This window comes from Lethenteron reissneri, unplaced genomic scaffold, assembly GCF_015708825.2.
Source record: "Lethenteron reissneri isolate LAM-NWPU_2019-01 unplaced genomic scaffold, ASM1570882v1 scaffold_1361, whole genome shotgun sequence".
NCBI classification, from domain to species: Eukaryota; Metazoa; Chordata; class Hyperoartia; order Petromyzontiformes; family Petromyzontidae; genus Lethenteron; species Lethenteron reissneri.
Genome location: NW_026891071.1, coordinates 91,924 through 103,391, shown reverse-complemented (window position 1 = coordinate 103,391; position 11,468 = coordinate 91,924). Strand labels below are relative to the sequence as shown.

Here is an 11,468-nt window from a genome sequence, read left to right as displayed (position 1 = left end):
GCCTGTTGCGTGTGTGGCCAGAGCTAGAGACCGCACAAGACAAAGTCGTTGAACGACACACACAAAGGGCTCGCCGCTAAAACGAACACCTGGTGATGATTATTATTTTGATGATCGAACTTTCCCGGAGGAGCTGTAACAGGTAAAAACGATACGGACCAATGGCTCAACGTCGATTGTGAAGGCTCATGAAACACACGCGGGATCACGCGCGTGAGATATCGATGGCTTTGTGAACCCCCCCCACACAGCAGTCAGCGCACTGTGACCAGGGATCTGACCCGAGTCAGATCCCTGGTCACGGACAGCGTCAGTGGCGAGTGGTGTCCGAACAGGACCTGGGAATCACCGTTACCAACACGAACCGACCGGCACCTCCACCAGCCACCACCAGCGATATCCATCGGCTCCGGTCCCCGCGGCACCGGCGCGATGCCGCGGATCTCGGACGGATGCGGCACCAATCGCCGGCGGCAATCGAACACCGACGAGCCGCCCGCAACCTCCTCCCGTTCCGTTAGTTGGCGTCCACCGCCCGACACGTCCGGCTCGGAGCCGGCGCCTTCCCCGCCGGCGCCCCGGCGCCGCCCCGGCAAGCGGAAGCGCTGCCGCACGAGCTCCACGCCCTCGCGCAGCCGGTGCCCCTTGGGCGACGACGACCGAGCTGCGTTCCTCGGGTGCCGTCGTTGGTCGGAGGAGGCGCTGTCGCCGTCGTCGCCGTGGCCGCCCCGCAGGTCCGCCGACTTGTGCAGGGAGCCGGCCCAGCTGCCGTGGCCGAGCTTGCAGATTGCGCGCCTCCCGCTGCTGGTACCGGGGCCCGCCCAGCTCGCCCCGGCCGCCAGCCCAGGGCGCCGGCCGTCGGCTCGGCCGCCCGCGCTCCACCGGCCGGCGCCGCGCTGCGGGCGCAGGTCCGTGGAGACGGAGGTCAGGGCGCGGCGCCGGAACTCGTGCTCCCCGTTGGTGGACTGCTGCTGCTGCTGCAGGTTTGGCGATTTCCCGCGACGATCGCCGGCGCCAGGATGGACGTGGGGGCCAGACGCTCTCCACCGCCGCTCGGCATCGTCACCGCCGTCATGGCCGTCGTCGTCATCGTCGTCGTGGTGGCGGCGCGAGGTGTCATAGTGAGCGATGGACGCGGGCCGCACCAGCGCGGGCAGCGCACCGCCGCCGCCGCCCACCGCCGAGCCCACCGCGCCGCCCGCCCCGCCCGCCGACACCGTACGCCGTGGCCGCCGGGACGGGCACTGCTGGCTCATACCGCACGCTCAGGTTGGCGCGGGCAGCCTCCGCCTTCCTCTCGCGCCTCTGCAGCAGCGCGGCGATGTAGGCGGTCGCCTTGTCGGCGCCGAGTGGCGCCGCTACGGTCGCGGTCACCTCGTCGTCCGCGCCGGCGTCGTCGTGGCGACGGTGGCGGCGGGCGCCATCGCTCATCGGAGGAGGTTTTCCGTCGGGCGACGCGGCGGCGTCGCGGTCGTCGCCGGCGCCTCGCCGGTGCAGGAATGCGGAGCTCTGCATGGCGACGGCGTGCAGCGGGCTCGGGTAGCGGTACACCTCGGAGCCGTCCCGCGAGCGCAGGTCGCAGTGGAAACGCGGGTCGGGGTCACGACCCGGGGCGGAGGTCACGGGGTCGGCGAGCCCGACCGGGGACGTCCGCGCGTCTGAGCCGCCGCCGAGGTCGTCTGCGGAACGAGAGGAAGGAAGATGAGATGCGGAACGCGGACGAGGTGGAGCCGCGCCGGTTGTCTGTGCGGTGGTGGTGGCGGCGGAGATGATCACGAGCCACTTCTGAGACCACTTCAAGTGGTCTCCGGTCCGAAGGATCGAAGAACTCACACGACAACTGAGGCCTACATGGCCCGGCTTTCGGTGGTCGAGAGCCCCAGGGCTTGAGAAGGCGACGGTGATTACGTCAATAAACAAATAAACATTCGGCGTCTTCGGTGATGGTGGACTGGGACTAACATCGGCCCGGCCATTCGTAAACACACCGGGCCAAATTCGGGATACGGGCAGTTATTTAAGTTTATGATATTTTTTTTACCCTTTTATCTGGCAACAAAACTGACACCTTTTTCACAAGGAGTCATGTTGCATAGACAACAATACCTGCAGTCGTAATGCAAACAAAAAACATAACTCTGATAATGTATGCACTGTACCTTTATCTGACAAGTTTTGTTGCCACATAAATGGGTAAAAGAACAATTATCATATTTTTCTACTGGCAAATGCGGTCCCAATGGCATTTAAGTTGAGTTCAATAGTCTGTGTGACAAACTGTGCGGCACTCGTAGCTCGCCGTTGTGACGTGACGATGCGCGATCTAGTTGGCCCATCGTGAGCTGGATCCAAAAAACACCAAACTGGGCCAGTGAGGAAAAATCTTTGGGGCTGCCGAACATACGGGAGGCGTCATGGCGATTGAGAGTGCAAAACAGCAACGAAGGGCACACATCTTCTTGGTTCTTTCGGTAAAGTCACGTAGAAGGAAATAATAAAATAATAAAAATAAAACATAATAAAATATTCTCACGACGTTTCGGCCACAACGCAAGTAGCAGTCCTCAGGTGAAGACCAGGTCTGTTGAGAAGACAGAGTCTGTTTCTTCACCTGAGGACGGATACTTGCGTTGTGGCCGAAACGTCGTGAGAATTATTTTATTATGTTTTATTTGTATTATTTTATTATTTCCTTCTACGTGACTTTACCGATAGAACCAAGAAGATGAATCCCTGCAGTCACGAAAGCTTTACATCGAAAAACGCAGGGCACACAGACGCTCAGCTCAGCCCACGTCAACGTCCCGCGCTCGGCGCTCACCGGACTTGTCTCTGCTGCTGTCCATGTGCAGCTCGCTCAGAGGCCGCTCCACAGCGCACCGCTTGCCCACTCCACACTGCGGGGAGGCGGTACGCACACACACGCATACACACGCGCGCACACACACACGCGCACACACGCGCACCGACGGATGGACGGACGAGCCACACGCACGGACGGGTACACGCAGACACGGACGGGCGGGCGGACAGCTGCTGGGTTAATTCCATACCTGGTGGTGGGCAGCTAAACGCGAAGTGAGGTCAAGTTTGAAACTTTTCTGTACCAAGCGCTGTTTGCCAGCAAACACAACCAGATAAAGATCCCCCCCCCCCCCCCGTGTAGCCTGTCGGGTGCATGTGCTGTTGGCGAGTAGCACCTATGAAGGCCGACACGGCACACGAGGGGGTGGCCAGCGCCACGACCGGCCGGCCACCTTTGTGTCTCCGAGACCGAGGTTAAACACAGCCCCAACAGGTACCCATTTAAGGCTGAGTCGACCTAGGGGAGGCCCAGGACCACCGCTCCGGAGGAGGAATCACGAAGCCTCTCACCCCGCGTGGAGCGTCAGGCCCCGTTGCATTGGAATAGCGTAGCAGCCGCCATTCTTCCATCATTAATTGTAATAAAGATGCAAGTTAATTCATTGCTTTTTCATTTATTTGATTTCGATTTAAAGCTTTCGTGACTGCAGGATTCATATTCTTGGTTCTTTCGGTAAAGTCACGTAGAAGGGAAATCATCACCTAATGATGATTGCTTGTGTTGCAGTCGAAACGTCGTGAGAATTTTTATTGTTTTATATTTATATTATTTTATTTTTTCCCTTCTACGTGACTTTACCGAAAGAACCAAGAATATTATTTTACTTAATTTAACATTTTTATTTGTTTTACCAGGTAAGCCTCTTTGACAGAAACGACCTGGCCACAACTGATAGCTCGACGCAGTCGCCTCTCCATCACGTGCAAATGTAGCGGCGAGGCAAATCCGCTAAAGGCGTGCTCCTAAATGTGGAGGGAAAAAAACAGAGGACGCGGAGATAAATCCACGCGACCACGTAAACTCCAAATACGCAGCATATATTTACGCAATCTAACCCCCCAAAAAAACCTGTATTATGGATGATATTGGGTCGCGAAAGCCTGCCACGTGTTAAGCCGACTTAAGCCGTGGTTCCGTTTAATTTCATCACTGTCCGCACTTCCGATGAACACGGTTGGCCACGTAGGTTGCTAAACGAACGATACAAGCCGCAAATAGTCCCACCGTGGCCATAAATACACACGGAGATGTCTTCAAGAGAAGCCACAGCGTTGAGGTTGTAGCCACGCGACCCAAGCTACGGACCGCAGAGTGAACCCACAGAGACACACGGTGGCAGGCAGAGTCTCGTATACAGAGATGCACAGAGACTCGTCGAGATAAATACACACGGAGATGTCTTCAAGAGAAGCCACAGCGTTGAGGTTGTAGCCACGCGACCCAAGCTACGGACCGCAGAGTGAACCCACAGAGACACACGGTGGCAGGCAGAGTCTCGTATACAGAGATGCACAGAGACTCGTCGAGATAAATACACACGGAGATGTCTTCAAGAGAAGCCACAGCGTTGAGGTTGTAGCCACGCGACCCAAGCTACGGACCGCAGAGTTAACCCACAGAGACACACGGTGGCAGGCAGAGTCTCGTATACAGAGATGCACAGAGACTCGTCGAGATAAATACACACGGAGATGTCTTCAAGAGAAGCCACAGCGTTGAGGTTGTAGCCACGCGACCCAAGCTACGGACCGCAGAGTGAACCCACAGAGACACACGGTGGCAGGCAGAGTCTCGTATACAGAGATGCACAGAGACTCGTCGAGATAAATACACACGGAGATGTCTTCAAGAGAAGCCACAGCGTTGAGGTTGTAGCCACGCGACCCAAGCTACGGACCGCAGAGTGAACCCACAGAGACACACGGTGGCAGGCAGAGTCTCGTATACAGAGATGCACAGAGACTCGTCGAGATAAATACACACGGAGATGTCTTCAAGAGAAGCCACAGCGTTGAGGTTGTAGCCACGCGACCCAAGCTACGGACCGCAGAGTGAACCCACAGAGACACACGGTGGCAGGCAGAGTCTCGTATACAGAGATGCACAGAGACTCGTCGAGATAAATACACACGGAGATGTCTTCAAGAGAAGCCACAGCGTTGAGGTTGTAGCCACGCGACCCAAGCTATGGACCGCAGAGTGAACCCACAGAGACACACGGTGGCAGGCAGAGTCTCGTATACAGAGATGCACAGAGACTCGTCGAGATAAATACACACGGAGATGTCTTCAAGAGAAGCCACAGCGTTGAGGTTGTAGCCACGCGACCCAAGCTACGGACCGCAGAGTTAACCCACAGAGACACACGGTGGCAGGCAGAGTCTCGTATACAGAGATGCACAGAGACTCGTCGAGATAAATACACACGGAGATGTCTTCAAGAGAAGCCACAGCGTTGAGGTTGTAGCCACGCGACCCAAGCTACGGACCGCAGAGTGAACCCACAGAAACACACGGTGGCAGGCAGAGTCTCGTATACAGAGATGCACAGAGACTCGTCGAGATAAATACACACGGAGATGTCTTCAAGAGAAGCCACGGCGTTGAGGTTGTAGCCACGCGACCCAAGCTACGGACCGCAGAGTTAACCCACAGAGACACACGGTGGCAGGCAGAGTCTCGTATACAGAGATGCACAGAGACTCGTCGAGATAAATACACACGGAGATGTCTTCAAGAGAAGCCACAGCGTTGAGGTTGTAGCCACGCGACCCAAGCTACGGACCGCAGAGTGAACCCACAGAGACACACGGTGGCAGGCAGAGTCTCGTATACAGAGATGCACAGAGACTCGTCGAGATAAATACACACGGAGATGTCTTCAAGAGAAGCCACAGCGTTGAGGTTGTAGCCACGCGACCCAAGCTACGGACCGCAGAGTGAACCCGCTGCGTTCCTTCAACGGAGGAGGTGGAAACAGCGACACGACACGAACTTTCTCTTCTCTCTCTGCTGAAGCCCTTTCGTCGTGTCCAGCAGCAGACATTGGTTGGCATCGAGCGCAACACGCGCGCACGCTCGCGTCAATGCCATATGCGTGCCCCCTCTCTCTCCTCTCACACTCGCCCCTGTAGGAGCCCGGCCTTCCTTCCAAACACGACCTTCCTACACGACCTTCCAAGGGAGAGCGGTGGCGCAGCGGTTGGCGCAACTGCGCTGTACGAATCCGCTCACCCGAGTTGGGATTCCTGGCCCGCAGACGTCATCTGAACTGGTAGAGTGCGCTAAGCACTGCGCCACCACTCCCATTGTATCCTCTGCACAAACATGACAACAACTCTGCAAGAGACTAAGATCCCCCGTCTAGCCTTAACAGACTGTAGGGTGCTGTTAGCGAGCACCTATGAAGGCCAGAACGGCACACGAGGGGGTGGGTGGCCAGCACCACGCCCGGGCGCCTTTGTATCCCCAGTGGCGATGTTCACACACCGCACCAGGTACTCATTTGAGGCTGAGTCGACCTAGGTGAGGCCCAGGGCCGGTTCTGATAATCGTCACCGGTGTTGGCCGTGAGCGCCAGGTTCATAGTGCAGCACACACGACACGACACGCAACACACGATACGCAACACCACAGACACGACACGCAACACGCAACACCGCACACACGATACACAACACGCAACACCGCACACACGACACGCAACACCGCACACACACGACACGCAACACCACAGACACGACACGCAACACCGCACACACACGTCACGCAACACCACACACACGATACACAACACCACACACACGACACGCAACACCGCACACACACGTCACACAACACCGCACACACACGACACGCCACACAACACCATAGACACGACACGCAACACCGCACACACACGTCACGCAACACCGCACACACACGTCACACAACACCGCACACACACGACACGCCACACAACACCATAGACACGCCACGCAACACCGCACACACGTCACGCAACACCGCACACACACGTCACGCAACACCGCACACACACGACACGCAACACCGCACACACACGTCACGCAACACCGCACACACACGTCACGCAACACCGCACACACGTCACACAACACCGCACACACACGTCACGCAACACCGCACACACGTCACACAACACCGCACACACGTCACGCAACACCGCACACACACGTCACGCAACACCGCACACACGTCACGCAACACCGCACACACACGTCACGCAACACCGCACACACGACACACAACACCGCACACACGTCACGCAACACCGCACACACGACACGCAACACCGCACACACGTCACGCAACACCGCACACACGACACGCAACACCGCACACACGTCACGCAACACCGCACACACGTCACGCAACACCGCACACACGACACGCAACACCGCACACACGTCACGCAACACCGCACACACGACACGCAACACCGCACACACGTCACGCAACACCGCACACACGACACACAACACCGCACACACGTCACGCAACACCGCACACACGACACGCAACACCACACACACGTCACGCAACACCGCACACACGTCACGCAACACCGCACACACGACACACAAAACCGCACACACGTCACGCAACACCGCACACACGACACACAAAACCGCACACACGTCACACAACACCGCACACACGACACACAAAACCGCACACACTTCACGCAACACCGCACACACGACACGCAACACCGCACACACACGTCACGCAACACCGCACACACGACACGCAACACCGCACACACGTCACGCAACACCGCACACACGTCACACAACACCGCACACACGACACACAACACCGCACACACGTCACGCAACACCGCACACACGACACGCAACACCGCACACACACGTCACGCAACACCGCACACACGACACGCAACACCACACACACACGTCACGCAACACCGCACACACGACACGCAACATCGCACACACACGTCACACAACACCGCACACACGACACGCAACACCGCACACACACGTCACGCAACACCGCACACACGACACGCAACACCGCACACACGTCACGCAACACCGCACACACGTCACACAACACCACACACACGTCACGCAACACCGCACACACGTCACGCAACACCGCACACACACGTCACGCAACACCGCACACACACGACACGCAACACCGCACACACGACACGCAACACCGCACACACGTCACACAACACCACACACACGTCACGCAACACCGCACACACGTCACACAACACCACACACACGTCACGCAACACCGCACACACGTCACACAACACCGCACACACACGTCACGCAACACCGCACACACGACACACAACACCGCACACACGTCACGCAACACCGCACACACACGTCACGCAACACCGCACACACACGTCACACAACACCGCACACACGACACACAACACCGCACACACGTCACGCAACACCGCACACACACGACACGCAACACCGCACACACACGTCACGCAACACCGCACACACGACACGCAACACCGCACACACGTCACGCAACACCGCACACACGTCACACAACACCACACACACGTCACGCAACACCGCACACACGTCACACAACACCGCACACACACGTCACGCAACACCGCACACACACGTCACGCAACACCGCACACACACGACACGCAACACCGCACACACGACACGCAACACCGCACACACGTCACACAACACCACACACACGTCACGCAACACCGCACACACGTCACGCAACACCGCACACACACGTCACGCAACACCGCACACACGTCACACAACACCGCACACACACGTCACGCAACACCGCACACACACGTCACACAACACCGCACACACGACACGCAACACCGCACACACACGTCACGCAACACCGCACACACGTCACGCAACACCGCACACACGACACGCAACACCACACACACGACACACAACACCACACACACGACACGCAACACCGCACACACGACACACAACACCACACACACGACACGCAACACCGCACACACGACACACAACACCACACACACGACACGCAACACCGCACACACGTCACGCAACACCACACACACGACACACAACACCACACACACGACACACAACACCGCACACACGACACACAACACCGCACACACGACACGCAACACCGCACACACGTCACGCAACACCGCACACACAACACGCAACACCGCACACACGTCACACAACACCACACACACGACACACAACACCGCACACACGTCACGCAACACCGCACACACGACACGCAACACCGCACACACACGTCACGCAACACCGCACACACGACACGCAACACCGCACACACACGTCACGCAACACCGCACACACGACACGTAACACCGCACACACACGTCACGCAACACCACACACACGACACGCAACACCGCACACACGTCACGCAACACCGCACACACGTCACACAACACCACACACACGTCACGCAACACCGCACACACGTCACGCAACACCGCACACACACGTCACGCAACACCGCACACACACGACACGCAACACCGCACACACGACACGCAACACCGCACACACGTCACACAACACCACACACACGTCACGCAACACCGCACACACGTCACACAACACCACACACACGTCACGCAACACCGCACACACGTCACACAACACCGCACACACACGTCACGCAACACCGCACACACGACACACAACACCGCACACACGTCACGCAACACCGCACACACACAACACGCAACACCGCACACACGTCACGACACGCAACACCGCACACACGTCACGACACACAACACCACACACACGACACGCAACACCGCACACACACGTCACACAACACCACACACACGACACGCAACACCGCACACACGACACGCAACACCGCACACACCACACACGACACGCAACACCACACACACGACACGCAACACCGCACACACCACACACGACACGCAACACCGCACACACGACACGCAACACCGCACACACCACACACGACACGCAACACCGCACACACGACACGCAACACCGCACACACCACACACGACACGCAACACCGCACACACGACACGCAACACCGCACACACCACACACGACACACAACACCACACACACGACACGCAACACCGCACACCACACACGACACGCAACACCGCACACACGACACGCAACACCGCACACACCACACACGACACAACACCACACACTCGACACGCAACACCGCACACACGACACGCAACACCGCACACACCACACACGACACGCAACACCACACACACGACACGCAACACCGCACACACCACACACGACACGCAACACCGCACACACGACACGCAACACCGCACACACCACACACGACACACAACACCACACACTCGACACGCAACACCGCACACACGACACGCAACACCGCACACACACGTCACACAACACCGCACACACGACACACAACACCGCACACACACGACACACAACACCGCACACACGTCACGACACCGCACACACACGTCACGACACGCGTGCGCGCACGGCTCTCTCTCACTCTTTCTTCCCGACTCGCTCGCTCCACTCACTCACCGGCTGATCCTCCTCCGGATCATCATCCGCCTTCCCGTCCGACCGTCCTGGGCCCCGGCCATAGCACCGCCGCTGCTGCTGCTGTTGCTGCTGCTGTTGCTGCTGTTGCTGCTGCTGCTGTTGCTGCCGATGTTGCTGCAGCAGCTGCTGTTGCTGTTGCTGCTGCTGCTGTTGCTGCTGCTGTTGCTGCTGTTGCTGCCGCTGTTGTTGCTGCTGCTGTTGCTGCTGCCGCTGTTGCTGCAGCCGCTGTTGCTGCTGCTGCTGCGGGGGCGGTGGTGTCAGGGCGAGCGCCTGTCGCACCGTCGCCTCGTGCTGCTCCCGCAGGAGCCGCAGTTCCCGCAGAGCCGCGACGCTCAACTCCAGCCGCTCGCGAATTCTCTCCGGCGGAGCGGACACGCAGAGTGCCTTGGACATGGTGGTGGTGGTGATGGTGGTGGTGATGGTGGTGGTGGTGATGGTGGTGGTGGAGGTGGTGGTGGAGGTGGTGGAGGTGGTGGTGATGGTGGTGGTAGAGGTGGTGGTGGTGGTAGTGATGGTGGTGATGGTGGTGGTGATGGTGGTGGTGGTGGTGATGGTGGTGGTGGTGGTGGAGGTGGTGGTGATGGTAATGGTGGTAGTGGTGGAGGTGGTGGTTGTGGTGGTGGTGGTGGTAATGGTGGTGATGGTGGTAATGGTGGTGATGATGGTGCTGGTGGAGGTGATGGTGGTGATGGTGATGGTGCTGGTGGTGATGGTGATGCTGCTAATATCGATGAATGTCCGTGTACACACGCGCACTGGAGGAGCAGCAGGAGAGGGGAGGGAAGAGCCACCGACTCCCGACAGAGCCACTGCTGCTGCTGTAGCTGTAGTAGTTGTAGCTGTAGTAGTAGTTGTAGTAGTAGCTGTAGTAGTTGTAGTAGCTGTAATAGTAGCTGTAGTAGTTGTAGTAGTTGTAGCTGTAGTAGTAGTAGTGTACGTGACGCGGTGTCGTGGTGGGGTGAGTGGGT

General features: G+C 58.1%; 1 pseudogene; it reads right to left on the bottom strand.

Moving 5' to 3' along the window:
- Window positions 1-369: 369 nt before the first annotated feature.
- LOC133362092 (uncharacterized) lies at window positions 370-10,893 on the bottom strand (annotated as a pseudogene).
- Between the last annotated feature and the right edge of the window lie 575 nt (window positions 10,894-11,468).